This window comes from Adelges cooleyi, unplaced genomic scaffold, assembly GCF_023614345.1.
Source record: "Adelges cooleyi isolate 19-005CV unplaced genomic scaffold, UGA_ACOO_1.1 ACOO_flye_CR_arks_rails_tigmint_CR_PRNA_108, whole genome shotgun sequence".
NCBI classification, from domain to species: Eukaryota; Metazoa; Arthropoda; class Insecta; order Hemiptera; family Adelgidae; genus Adelges; species Adelges cooleyi.
Window position 1 is genome coordinate 4,540,016 of NW_026095761.1, and position 14,227 is coordinate 4,554,242.

Here is a 14,227-nt window from a genome sequence, read left to right on the forward strand (position 1 = left end):
ACAGCAACAAAAAGAAATACAAAAATTACGTTTAGATCCCATTTACCGAGAGGCTGGCAACGTATTAGCGTTTTAGTTTCACTGCGAGACGGAGATAAAAATCGTTAACTATCTATATTGTGTTATTTATAATTTCTCACCTCTTATATCTTATCTCTGAACTGTAATCTCTCATTAGGCAATAGGTTTGTTCGTTTTGACAAAAAGTGTACACTTTTTCACAACAAGTGTTTTTTTCTTCTAACTGGGCATATGACTTAAAATATACTTAAGTCTTTTTGTTTGCGTCATTTTAACACTACCACTCTATGGGTTAAACGATAGACAATAGTATCATATTTTAACAATATTAATAATATGAACAGATGTTATAGAAGATGTCGATGTCAAAGATGGACAGCATTAAACACAAACTTCAAAATGCATAAACTTACAAGGAATTATACAATATGAGGCCTCTATTATTTGTCTTATGCTGACGAATAATCTTGTTTTACTGAAATAATTGAAAACGATTGTCAGAATCGAACAAGGTGGATACAGTACAATAATGTGTGGTAGATGAAATAGAAGTGGTAACAGTACGGTTTTGTAGATAATAGAAATGGGTCAGTTTATGGGAAATGAAAAGTCTGAAGCGAGGCCGGCAATGAAAAACCATCTAAAGGCCCGCAATCTGATCCCTTACGCATGTTACTATAGAAAAGTAAAAACTTAATTTTCATTACGGTACTATCTAATGGAAAAATATAAGTGGGTGAGTATTTATGTTTTTGAAACGTCGAAATGTGTACAGTCTTATTGGAGCATTCACGGTTAAAACAAAATATTATGTTAGTTTAACGTTATTGAAATTAGGATAAAAGCTCTGGGCCAAGACACACAACAAACGTCTTATGGAGTTCTTGAAATAAATAAAGAATGTTGTACAGGAAAAAAGTTTTTGGAATAAACGTACAACGTTATTTAGATAAAAGTTTTTGGGAAGAAACTTATTGTTAGTGCTTTTAAAATGATTTGTATCGATGTTTGTACCGTCAACAGATTCGCATTGAAGCGTTTTATTCGATAATGATTTCATTACTCTTAGTTACAATAATTATTCATATAGTCGTGTTACATCGACGTAGGTTGTATGATGATGAGCTCTTGTAACGAGCTGAAGAAAACATATTGTATTCCCCACGTTGTTAATTTTAATTTTCATATTAAGGAATAACTCAATAAAAAGGAGAAACTTACACTTTGACCGTAGTCAATTTCCCGGTTGCTATGAGTGACTTGTGAGGGAATCAACAGGTAACGAAAATATTTTCGTTATATTGTTAATTATTATGATAGATGTGTAACTATGACATTATATTTTTATAGACAGACGATCAACCCTAATCGATCCACTAATACTAAAAATAATTTTAAAGCGCATAATTACCATTAGGTTCAATGTTTTTATCGATATTAGTAATTTTATCTGTAATCACTGGACCTCCCTTACTTACTCACTCGGATAAATTCACTTCAAAATGAACGCCTTGATGTTAATTTGTAAACACTGCACCTCATTTAAATACTTTCTTACTGTGATGGTTTATACTGTGCTTGGTTTTAGACTTTACTGATTTCAAAATATTAACTACTGATTCGCATCAAAGAGTTAGGTTTATTTGGAATTAATTTTCATCACTTCAATTATAAAAATTCCTGTACACCTGTGACCTCCCCGTCCCTACTATACTCCGACGCCACTGTACTGGGTTTTTTTTTAACATAATTTTAGGAAATGACATCCATTTTATTCGACAGTAAATAAACAAAAAACAGTACACACGCTAAAAAAACAAACAGTAACAGGTTAATAAACTAGGGTCAAGGCAAATGCTTTATCTAAAATATTTCTGTTCGAATCTAAGGGTACTAAGGAACCAGACCAGTAAGAGATTACCAAAGTGAGGTAGAGTACCTTAATATATTAGTATCGATTATCGAAGAGTTTTCATCTGTTCTAGGTTTCTGTTTAGTTTAACATGAATAAGTTATTGAGTTGGATACAAGAAATGTCATGTTGCCATTTTTGCGTTACACTTTTACTTTTATGTGATAGGAGATGAGAGATAAGATATAAAATTAAGAATTAAGTAATAAGAGTTAAATGAAACAAGTTAGGTGATAAGAGATACATGATAACAGATAAGTGATAATAGATAAATTATAAAAGATAAGGGATCACATATCCTTGATTCAACGTTTTTCCGTGGAACAGAGAAAATAACTATTTTTTATAATTAGTTTATACACATCAAATGTAACGTTTTAGCAATGTTTAGCTATAGTTCACTAATATTTAAAATTGTTCTTATATGTAACCAACAAGTTAAATCCTCAACTTTGCTCAAAAAATCGAATTACCTGTATAGAATAATAATTAGGTGTTATTGAAATATTAGATCTTTACGAATTACAGATATTTATCGACACATTTTATGAACTATAATTAATCCCTTGCAATCATAATAATGCAGAACGAAGACCTCTTCAAAGTTTGCTGGCCTCAGTGTGTTGAATTTAATGAAACCTCTGAATGGAAATGTTCACAACTTATTTATACAACACATACATTAAAATAAGAATAACATTATAGTATAATTAATATAATTTTGTATGTAATAAAAATCAAATTTAATACGATGAAAATTTCTATCTATTAATACACTATTATTATTTTATTTCATTGATATAATCTACAAGTAATCTAACTAAGTCAAAGTCGACATATTTGAACACCCATTTGAGGTAGTACAAGAATGCTCTTGTATTTTCCAAACTATGATACTCAATCAGCACAGGGCTTTTTGTAATGTTCAAATCATTCACTTCATTCAATATGGATCTTTTGAAAGGTGCTCCAAATTCTTCGCCGTTTAGATTGATTTTTTTGGTAGCGTCGCACCCGAGAGGTAGACAAAGTGTTTCCAATATTTGAGTTATAGTTTTAACCACCCTGTCTGTTGTTTCTTCTGATTTAACGAGCTTATCGAGAGAACTTAGCAAGTCTTTTACGTGTAAATCTTCGGTCAATCTTAATATAACACTGAACTGTTGGACCATATCGTACCATATTTTCGCGTAGTTCACGAAAAGGGCTGTAATAGCAAATTGTTCTAAATACTTGATGTGTTTTAACGTCAGACGGCATATGATGATTTTTAGGAAATTAAATACCAATTGATAGTATGTTTTTATGTTTTCCAATTTGTCATTAGACCAATTCAGTATATAATGCGCATCGTGCCAAGATTTATCCAATCGAATGCTTGCGCCGGACCAGTCCACTTGCACGTTGAATATACCCATTAAATCTTCTATGAAATAATATTTCGAACCTATGTTGTTCATCAGGAGATGTCCGATTTTAATCATTTGCCCGTCATATTCGGCGAACGACTGATTAATAAATATGTTGTTTTTTGTAAACAATTCTTTGGCTCGGTCAACGTTCGTGCTCATCAAAGATACCAAACGGCTTTCCGAAGGATTCCTATTCGAAAAAATCTCCATCTCGTTGTTGTACGCGTTGTCTTTACGGCAACCGGTGAGGTCTTTGCGCAACTGAGCGATGACATAGCCGTGAGTGGCTAAAATTTGCCTTCCGTCCTTGTCCTTCTTCAACGACTTTTCCAAGAAACCGTTCAACATGGAAAAGTACAAGTGTAGCACCCACAAGGAATCCATACGCTTTACTTTTAACCGGTACAGCGTCTCTATGTGGCATTTTACGATACGACCGTACGGCATCATTCTACTGACCGCCAACGTTGTACGCCAAGAAAAAGGCGACTCGGTTAAACGCTTTGTTACCAGCATTTGCGTTAATCCGCCAAACAGGTATGTGCATTTTAAATCGTCATAGAGAACGTGTTTTTCGACACTTACGTTTCTGGGATATTTGCATCCGGTTTCCAATAGCTGTTGTGCTGGTTGGCACACGAACAACACCAAGCCCAAAACCGTTTTCGTCAGCATTGCGGAGCGCAAAAAAATGTCTATCTGAAAAATGGATTCAATTCTGTAGGAAAAAAAAAAAAACGTTTTGCTTTTTTCTCGTGATAACGAAATGTTGCGACTGCCAAATTTATCGAGCTTATGTGATTTTAATTTTTTTTTAACTTAGCGTGTATACGTGGCTTTGTCGGATTTTGATTTCCCGTTGTATTTGTTTGGGCCATAATTTATAACTGGCTGTCACGCGTTTCATAATAATATTATATGATAATGTTTTTCTATAGTTTTATTACGTGTTCATTTTCCGTTTGTTCAGAGCAGATTTTCGTTTCGACGTTTTAAAACAAGAAGGTTTTATTTTATGGAACTGAAATAGAATCGATTTATTGGAAATTGTCATTTAATTATTTATTTAAAACATTTTCCCTATTATACTACTACAATAAACTATGTATAATAACCTATTGAATTAAATACGGATGACTTTTAGCATGATAAATATACCCTCATAACCATTGGCAGGATTTTGGAGGAGTTGGGATGTGCATAGCATCCCACATTAGAAACTAAGACCACAAAATTGTTAAAAGCCATTGACTTTTTTATGAAATTGAGCCCCTGATCATAGTTAAAAATTGTTTATCATAGTTTTTCATTCGGCGATACGTTAATAATTATAGCAAAATTAACTTGACTAGACTACTGTAAAATTCAAATTATTTTTAATAAAATTATTAATTTGTTTTCATCCGAAAACACGGAAAAATTGTAGCGATTCTATAGAGTTTCGCTAGAACTGGAAGGAAAATAGAGGGTAAAAAATTAAAAACTAATAATTCACATTTGACGGTTGATTTATTTATAATAAACTGCACACAACAGTTCCAGCGGGTGTTGGTTATAATTATTTAATGACTCGGACCCAAAGGTTTTACGCATCACTTCACAGATACAGGGAAGACCCCTCTCGCTCGTTCAGTTTTTGCCGTTTCACCGTTATTTTTTATTTTTTCAATTATTATACGAAAATCAAATTTAGTAAAAAAAATCATATATTTTTTTATCGGGCGACTGTTGGTCGCACTAACCGATGAACTCGGCGGCCGTGGGCTGACGATAAAACTTTCCCAGTTAGGAGGGATAAACGCAATGTACGTTTTCAAACATATTTTGCACCGTATTACTTTGAAAAGTTTCAGCCACATTAAACATCGTTCGAACACAACCCGGCTGTTGTCTGCAGTAATTTCTAGTACACTACGGTGTGTGGAAAGCACTAAAACATTTTCCTACTTAACATTTTCAGTAAATAAAAAAAACATACATCGGCTATAGAAATATGTTGTGAATCGATTTCTTCGTGTTCCAACTCTAAATAGATAAGATATTAAACCTAAAATGCACTTAATTTGGCCAAAACTTAAAAAATTTCACCCCTCCCCTTCAAAATTGAGAAAAACGCCAAAATAGTGTATATATTATTCAACTTTCAAATCACAATGCCCTGTAACTTTTTTTCAAGAACTTGTATTTAAACAAAGTACTACCGATAATAGTTAACAAATCAAAACATTACAACAAACCCTTTTTTCTAGAAGGGGTAGAAACTTTTTCTTTATTTCCCATTTCGCGTAAAGCTACGAGGCTTCTAGGTCAGTAAAATAGACTAAAGGTAGATCTAGTGTGAGGTTCTAACATTATGTACAGTTTTCTCAAAAGTGTGTTATTTGTAACTTTTTTTTTATTCAGGAAAACCCAAAAAACTGGGAAAATTACACTCTGACTGTAGTCAATTTCTAAGTAGCTACGTTTGAGTAAACCGACGGCCAACAGGTACCCAAAAAATATTTTCATTATTTATTAGGAAAATTGACATAAATTTGTATGTTTACATGTCGTCTCGAACTGTTACTTTCAGAAACAAGATGGCTGCATAAAGGGATATTAATTTTACCATACAATTTACTATTACTAAATATTTTACTGTGTACTAATATGCTTGATTTTGATTGGCTTCCTTTACGCTGACATATTTTTTTTTATCATCGAATATATTTTGATGAAGAAGGGAATATGTGCAATAACCTTATTTCAATCATGGTTATACCAGGCCCCTGATTAAACCCAGGTACACAGATAAAAATTAACTAAAGATACTGACCACATAAAAACGTGGTGGACATCTTCTTAAGGCTACACCACTATAATGTTATTTATATACATTATTATTTTTAGTTTTGTATAGATATTACACATAGTACTAAATAATAAAAGAGTTATAGTGACTTTAGACACAAAAAAAAATACATCGAAGCTTAATTTATAGGTAACAATTATTTTATATTTGTACATCTATATATATTTTTTTTCTATTGTATATGGTAAACAGATTTGAGTTATACAATTATTATAACATTCAAATAACAGTAAATAAACACAATATAAACTTAAATAATAATATTTTCTTGTTTTATTTATGTATTAAAATTATTAAACATCTTGATAATTAATCAAAGGGTCGAATCTTGCCTTCAGAAGCATACTTGCTAAAAAAAAAACACGTGCGGCATTAATATATACCCAACTAACGGCTAGGTAGGATTTTGTTAATTTATACACTTTAAATAATTGTATATTATTAAAAATATCATTCTACTATTCTTAGTAATATATATTGTTTTAGTTCATAATTTTATCGGTACTTTTAAGTAAATATTTAATACACGATTCGGAAAGTTAAAATCAATACCTGCTTCCAGAATCATCTGTTAATTTCGGATCTAAAAAAATTTTTAAAAAAATACATACAATATAAAATATGTACATATGACTATCGATTACGTCGGTATTTATTAATTTTTAAATAATTTAATTAAATATCATGTTAGTATTTTTTATGTAAATACAATTGTTTTTAATTCATGATTTAATCGGTACATTTTATACCGATATCAAAATATTTTAAGTGTTTCACTAACGGCTCGGATAGTTAAAGTGGTTAAAACAATATTCAAACCACGATAGAGAATAGATTTTATACCTTTTATCCTCTTAACGGTATGCTATATTAATGATTAATGTAAAAATATATTGGTAGACAAAATAAAAAATAAATTATTTCAATAATAACCTTAATTATGGACCTTCAACTGAATCCAAAATGGATATTTTACATTTAAGTAATTTTAATGTGATTAAGACCAAAGAAAAATACCGAAAACATTAAGTATGCGGTACGAACGCACGAATGTAATCAATTAAATACTGAGAAACTATTAAGTTAAAATCTGTTTAAAGTAATGTTGGCGCTGAACTGAGTTTAATTGAAAATTGGGTTTGTTGTTTAATAAATATTATTATAATAAACGATTGGGACTAAATTCATACATATTCATACAACGTACCAATTGGTTATCTACATTTAACTTTAAGATTAAAATGTGCGTTTAAATGTTTCCATTAAAATGTTATTAATTAAACGTCTTTCGTCTTAACTTTTTCTAAAATACAAAGAAATAAATACTTAATATATTAGGTAAATAATTTAAGTAGTATTAAAAATTAAACAGTAAAAAAATACCAAGCTGTCCTAAGCTAATTATGAAGTAAACCCCTTACGAACATAAGTACTCATTTATAAACATATTATTCTAAAATGTTATAGTGTAATAATTGAAACGCAATACGACGAAACCAATAACGACGACACGGATTTAGAATAATGGTTTCGATAAAGTACTTATACAAAAAATAAACTGTTAAAAAGATAAAAAATAAGTTTGAAATAAGTGTAACTAAAATTGCTTTAAAATATTATAGGACAAGCACATTTTTTTGGACACCAAAAGAAACCTTACGTTTTTACTTTAATAGATTTTGTAAAAAGAAATACATTAATCTCCGCTACATGCGATAACATGGAATCATTGATATGTATTTACCCTCCCCTCGCCTCCCTATCCAACGGTCCTCTCATCCCCTTCATTCCTCTCCTCCCTGATTTATTTAATAGTCTTCTCATTCCTTTCCTCTTAAACTTAACTCGATCTAACCTTACCTATTTAATCCAACCATAACCTAAACATAACTTATCTCTTATTAAGTGCGTCTTAAGTCATTTTCAGCTGACCCTTTTCACTATTATCTCATCAGATGTCTCATTTCACTAATATCAGTGGTCTCTTATCTCTCATAGAAGCCATTATCACGTCCTGTCACTCATCACCATTTTCTTATCACTAATACATTATCAGCTGTTTTTTATCACTATCGGACCAATCGTGACCACGAACCTGTGCCGTAAAATGTGTACGTGCATTTTGGAATGCTAGATCTTACCCCAGAGACACATCCATATTAAACTAGTTTGTAGGGAAAATTTGGTTTTTTTTATAATATACTAATAACCATACCTTTGTGTTCCTCTGTTTGACCTAGAAAATATAAAAGTTATAGTCATCTAATAGAATTAAATATTGTACAGCGATGTAAATTTTATTAATTAAAAGTCTTACGTGGTTCCTCGTTTTGAACTTCAGCTATGATTCAAAAGAAAAACTTTATTAGATTATATTTTTTTGTAGGCACCTATATATTAATGTGTATAAAAAAAATGTTTAACTTACCACGAGCTTTAGCTGGATTTAATATATAGAAAAAACTTATATTAGTTAAAACTTAAAAATTATTACTATAATTGCTAGTTAACTTAATTCAATAATGAAAACTACAGAAAAACTTCTCAGGCCTACACTTTTATATTTAAAAAAAATGCTAAAATTCTATTCCTTAACTCGTTTATGACCAGTCATATATTTCAGAAAAATCTGATTCATAAAAATGGACACTTAGTTTAAAAAAATATATTTTGTGTGACTCAGTATTTCTTAAATTTATTTATAAAAAAAAATTGAATAGAACATTGTTAAAAAACTGAGTTAAAAGTTATAAAAGATATCTGAATTAAACGTGGTTCGTGTGATATCGTGTGCATTGTATAATTTATGGAAATATGTGAAATTATGTAATTAAAAAACATATTAGTACAAAAAAAGTTCAATATCAGAAAAATAATTGTATTTACAATAATCTATAATAGTTTAAAACTAAACATACCGTCCGGAGTTGGGTAAACTCCTAATTCGCCAGGTCCTACATACAAATATAATATTATAACAAACTAAGTGAGATAAACACACAAAGTGGGCATCTCATAAAATTTAAATAAATTTAATATAAATTAAATGCATAGGTATAGTAGAAAAACTAATTGTTAATTTTGACATAACTAATTATTACATTTCAACAAATAGTTTCCCAACTAAAAAAGTTAAAATAAATTTAATTTTTGGAGTTTTGAAGTTATAATTAACTCCTATTAATGCATATTATTATCTTATCTTATAACCATGTATATTCACATGGATATGTTTTTGGGCTGGGGGTCATTCTGAAATACGTATGTTACGATTTGTGTATAGGACGTAAGGGAGTGGTAATGGGAATGGGATGGGGTTGGGGTGGAAATGGGGATTGGGGTGGGAATGGTGATGGGGTTGGAGTTGGGGGAGGGAATTGGGATGGGGCACATATGTTGTATTCACAATGTGCAAACTGAACTAAAATGAATTCAATAATTTAAGAGGTTTTATTTTTATGAATTGTTTTAACCCAGTTATTAAAGACTAGCATATTAGCCAGAAAATTAATATGTTTACTAGCCACCTTAGATACTAAAAATCGTTATGGTTATACGGACCCGTAATGCTAAAACATATCCATGATTCAATGTTTTTCCGTAGTGCGGGGAAAATAACTAGGTTCTTATTGAAAACATAAGTGGTTTACTATTTTATACCACTGCAATGAATCAAATTATAAATATTGATGACCTAATTCACATTTTTTTTAAATTTTATGGACTAGACTATAGTACCTACTAGAATGACTAATGTGTCAATCACATCCAACATAAGTTTTAAATAAATAATGTATTTTCACACAAAGTGGTAAACAGATAATAAAAACAGTATAGACCTTCAAACGGTAACATGTGTTTTAAATTCCCTAAATATGTGGATACATTTGTTTAAAAAAAATATATTTGAAAAACATGTTCCCATTTGAAAAAAACAAGTCTATACCTATTTGACCTATATAGCACGAAGATAAAAATGTTCAAAGAATAGAAAAATATAGGTAAACCTACCTACAAGTATAGAAAAACAATAATTTTTAAAATTCATATTTTCCGAGAAAACTAATGTCTTACGTCAAATGGACCACTCTGTATTAGGTCTTAAAAATGGCCACTTGCGTAACGTAAATATTAAAAATTCGAAATTGTATTATAAAACACAACACTTAAATCCTAGATTAAAAACTAAAGTTATTCCAACGGTTAAACGCTAAGTAATGTACGTTTATTTATTTTACTAACTACCTATTCTAAATCAATATTTTTTTAATATTTGTTAATATTGTAAAGCTCGCATAAAAGTAATTTGAATGAATATACTGTCCTATATAACAAATATAGGAAAATATAGGTATGGTAAAGGTTAAAGAAAAATGTATTATTAACACTCACCGCGGTATCCGCTTATGGCTAAAATGCAAAAAAAAACATTAACGTAACTTAATAGACATTAAACTAAACAATATAAATATTATTATTTTGATACATTGTTTACAATAATATAACTGCAATAAAAGAAAGATTACCTGTAATTGTTGCCAAAAAAAAAATTGAGAATACTGTAATTTTAATAACTGTATTTATAGACATTTTTAAACCGCTGTAATCAATTGAAAATTAAATCAAATACAATAATGTAAATTATTACTGAAATGTTACGACAAACTCTATTACAAACCAAGTACAAATTGCGAATTGTGAAAAATTAAATAACATAAAATTCATGATCAAAGCAAACAACAACGTTCAATTATTTGTTTTAAACCTCGCCTTTAGTCAAAAACAACACATGTTGTTTTTTTACTTACAATTGTAAGATAGGTGCATTCGATTTACACTAAATGTATGTATAAGATTTACATACAAATCTGCGACTAGTAGTTTGGTTAACCTACTATTGAAAAATACTAAGTAAACGAATATAAATTATACACAAGAACAACAACTTGAAATAAGAAAAAAAATAACATGTATGTTACTTTGAAGGGACTGCTATTAAATTATTTTTTTAACCGAGGAACAAATCATAGGTATAGTTTTTATTCCATTTTAAAAATACTGTAATAATAAAAATAAGGAAGAATAAAAAGGGGGGAATGGATGGAAGTATAAAATTCGTTATGTGAGATATATGTGTATGTTATTAATTCATCCTAATTTCTCCTGATTCTAGTATTACTCTAAAGTTATTATTATATAACATTTCCACGTACCTTATTTTGGCCCAGCAATGATGTTGATTTAATTTAAAACTTTTTACTGTAAGAATGATATGTTGTTTCATACACTCTACACCTATTGTCTTTTAAAAGTAACGATATTTTTTACCAATATGATTTTTTTTTTTTTTATTAGCCTTTATTAAAAAATATGATGCTCAGACTAATATGATTGATCCGTACTTATGCAAATTGACCTAACTTAACCGTGATTATATCGATCAGTTTGTTAGATTAACAATTTTTATTTGCTGTATTTTCAAGTATTTAATGGCCTTCGAAGTCCATAGAGGTCAAGACTATACAGCCGTCTTAGGTCCCTTAAATCTAGTGGCTGTATCGATTCGCCCAGCTACGACCGAAGTCGCAATCACCACGTTCAACCGCACTGCACACTAGATCGTTGACCCTGGGACACTTTAATAGATTAAGCTAACCCACTTTCCGATTAATCGGCAAACAACAATCAGTCGAGGTACAAGGTTGTGATCAACTTCCAAATGGTAATTGGTGTAAGGCTGCAAAAAGCTTCCAAACAACACCACAAGGCTGTCAATACTGCCAAACATGACCTTTCTGAATGAGGCATAAAACAGACTTAGCCATAATGTAGATACCACTACTTTGATTGGCTGAACATTTTTTGGGAGGGGAACTGAACCTTTTTTTCTTTTCTTCTGAGTTATCACCCAAGTAACTCCTAAGTGAGTAAATTTGATAATGATGTTTTATGCTTCGTTCAGAAACTGGCCAAGTGCAAGGCAATGCAAATAAAAGAGCAGAGTGGCTCATGAAAGTGAAGTAAGGTTATGAACTAAAGAAATAGCAGACTTGGCCACAATGTAGATATCACTACTTTGATAGGCTGACTTTTTTGAGTGGGGGTCTAGAACTTGTCCCTTTTTCACTGTTAGGTTTTTGTTGGAAGTATCATTAATTTTTGCTGGCTTCAGCGTCGTGTTAATTTTTACTAGACATTGGTGAGAGAGTTTTAAAAATTCGGAACAAAGAACCGCGCGTTTGATTCACGCGGCCGCCCCGAAGATTTTGCTTAATACAGTTTTTCTTAGAAAAGCGGCACTTACTATTTTTTTTTTATACTTACAACGAACGAACGAATTCTCCGACAATGAATAACACGGATATAGTCGTATAGAGTATATAGACTTAATTAAATAATGATATTATTACGATTAATAAAATATTCTCTATTTGATGACCGAAAATGAAATAATGTTTGATAAGAATTCACTGTCAATTATAAACAATTGCTTATTGCCATATTGTAACACTAAATGAAAACGTGTGTTTCTACGACGCTGGAATAATATAATCAAATAATATTTATGCGCATCACATCATGCATTTAGTACTACACTCCCTAAAACGGCATTAATTTTGAAAAAACTACAACCTTCAGATTTTTTCCTTTAGTTACACCATAAGACCTGCCTTTGTGCCAAATTTCACGTTCCTACCTACACGGGAAGTGTTTTATAATTTTGATGATGCGTGAGTGAGTCAGTAACAAAAATGTAGAAAAACTGGTTCGAAAAACTGGATGAATTGGTTCGTGTAAAGATACACTGACATTGCTGGAACTTGGCCTGACCACTGCCGTGCGCTCAGATTAGAATTATAGTTTTATCTTCACTTATCAAACAAATTTTTTTTAAATAGTGTTATCGTAAATGTTAATTATTAGGAAGTAATGCTGGAATCAGGAAAACCCCGACTTATCTAAAAAAACAGTTTATTATACTTATATAAATACAATAACACTTCCAAACGTGTTTCATTGATAATAAGGTTAGGTTAATGATATACAGAAGAAAACAGTATTTAGAAAAGGTTTTATTGCAAAAAAATATCTATTCTACTGTATATATTACATGACCAATTTCATTAATTAATAGGTGTAACCTTCATTTTTTTAAATTATATATTATCCATTAGTATGGTATAGTTAACATAGTTAAGCACTTATACCCATGAATATACTAGGTAATTCATTAAGGATATGATATTCATCTTCTCAAAATATTGGAGTTTAAAATGTATAAAATTAGGTAAATAACAGTGTCATTATCTTAATGAATCACCTTGCTTATATAATTATTGGACGCTTTATTTAAAGTACCAAGAAACCCAGCGGTGCTCGGTAAAAAAAATACAACATTTTGCAACCAATATTTATAGAACATTACATTTCTGGTTAAAATAAGATTTTAAATAATTTATTTTTCCATCCCAAATGAAATAATACATTTCAAAGATTTAATAAAATAATAACTAGAACAAAATTTTGCTTGAATTATTGTTTTATTGTATTCTTTCAATTTTCTTTTTAAAGTGTTGATTTGCCAGGTTTTTTACCATTTGGTCTTTTGTTAGTAGATTTATTAATTATCTATGATGGGAAGTTTGTAATTTAGTATTGCAATTTACTACTTTATTATTTAAAGCAGATTTTTTTTTATGATATTTTGACGCAAGAACGTGTTTTGATAATTTTGGTCATAAACATAGTACACTCTTAATAATAATTATTAAAAATGAATCATTGAAGTGCTTATGAATCATAAACATCATACAATTAAATGTTATTTTTAAATAGTTTTACTTAACAATATAAATGATAATTAAATAATTCAATTTTATTGATTTTATAGTTTTGGCGTATTGACACAGATTGGCACTATCTAAAATTATATAGATTAATTACAGCAAAAACTACACAACAGATAATCATAATTAGAAATTAATGACCGATTCTTACTATATTATGCATTAATATCGTACAATGAAACGT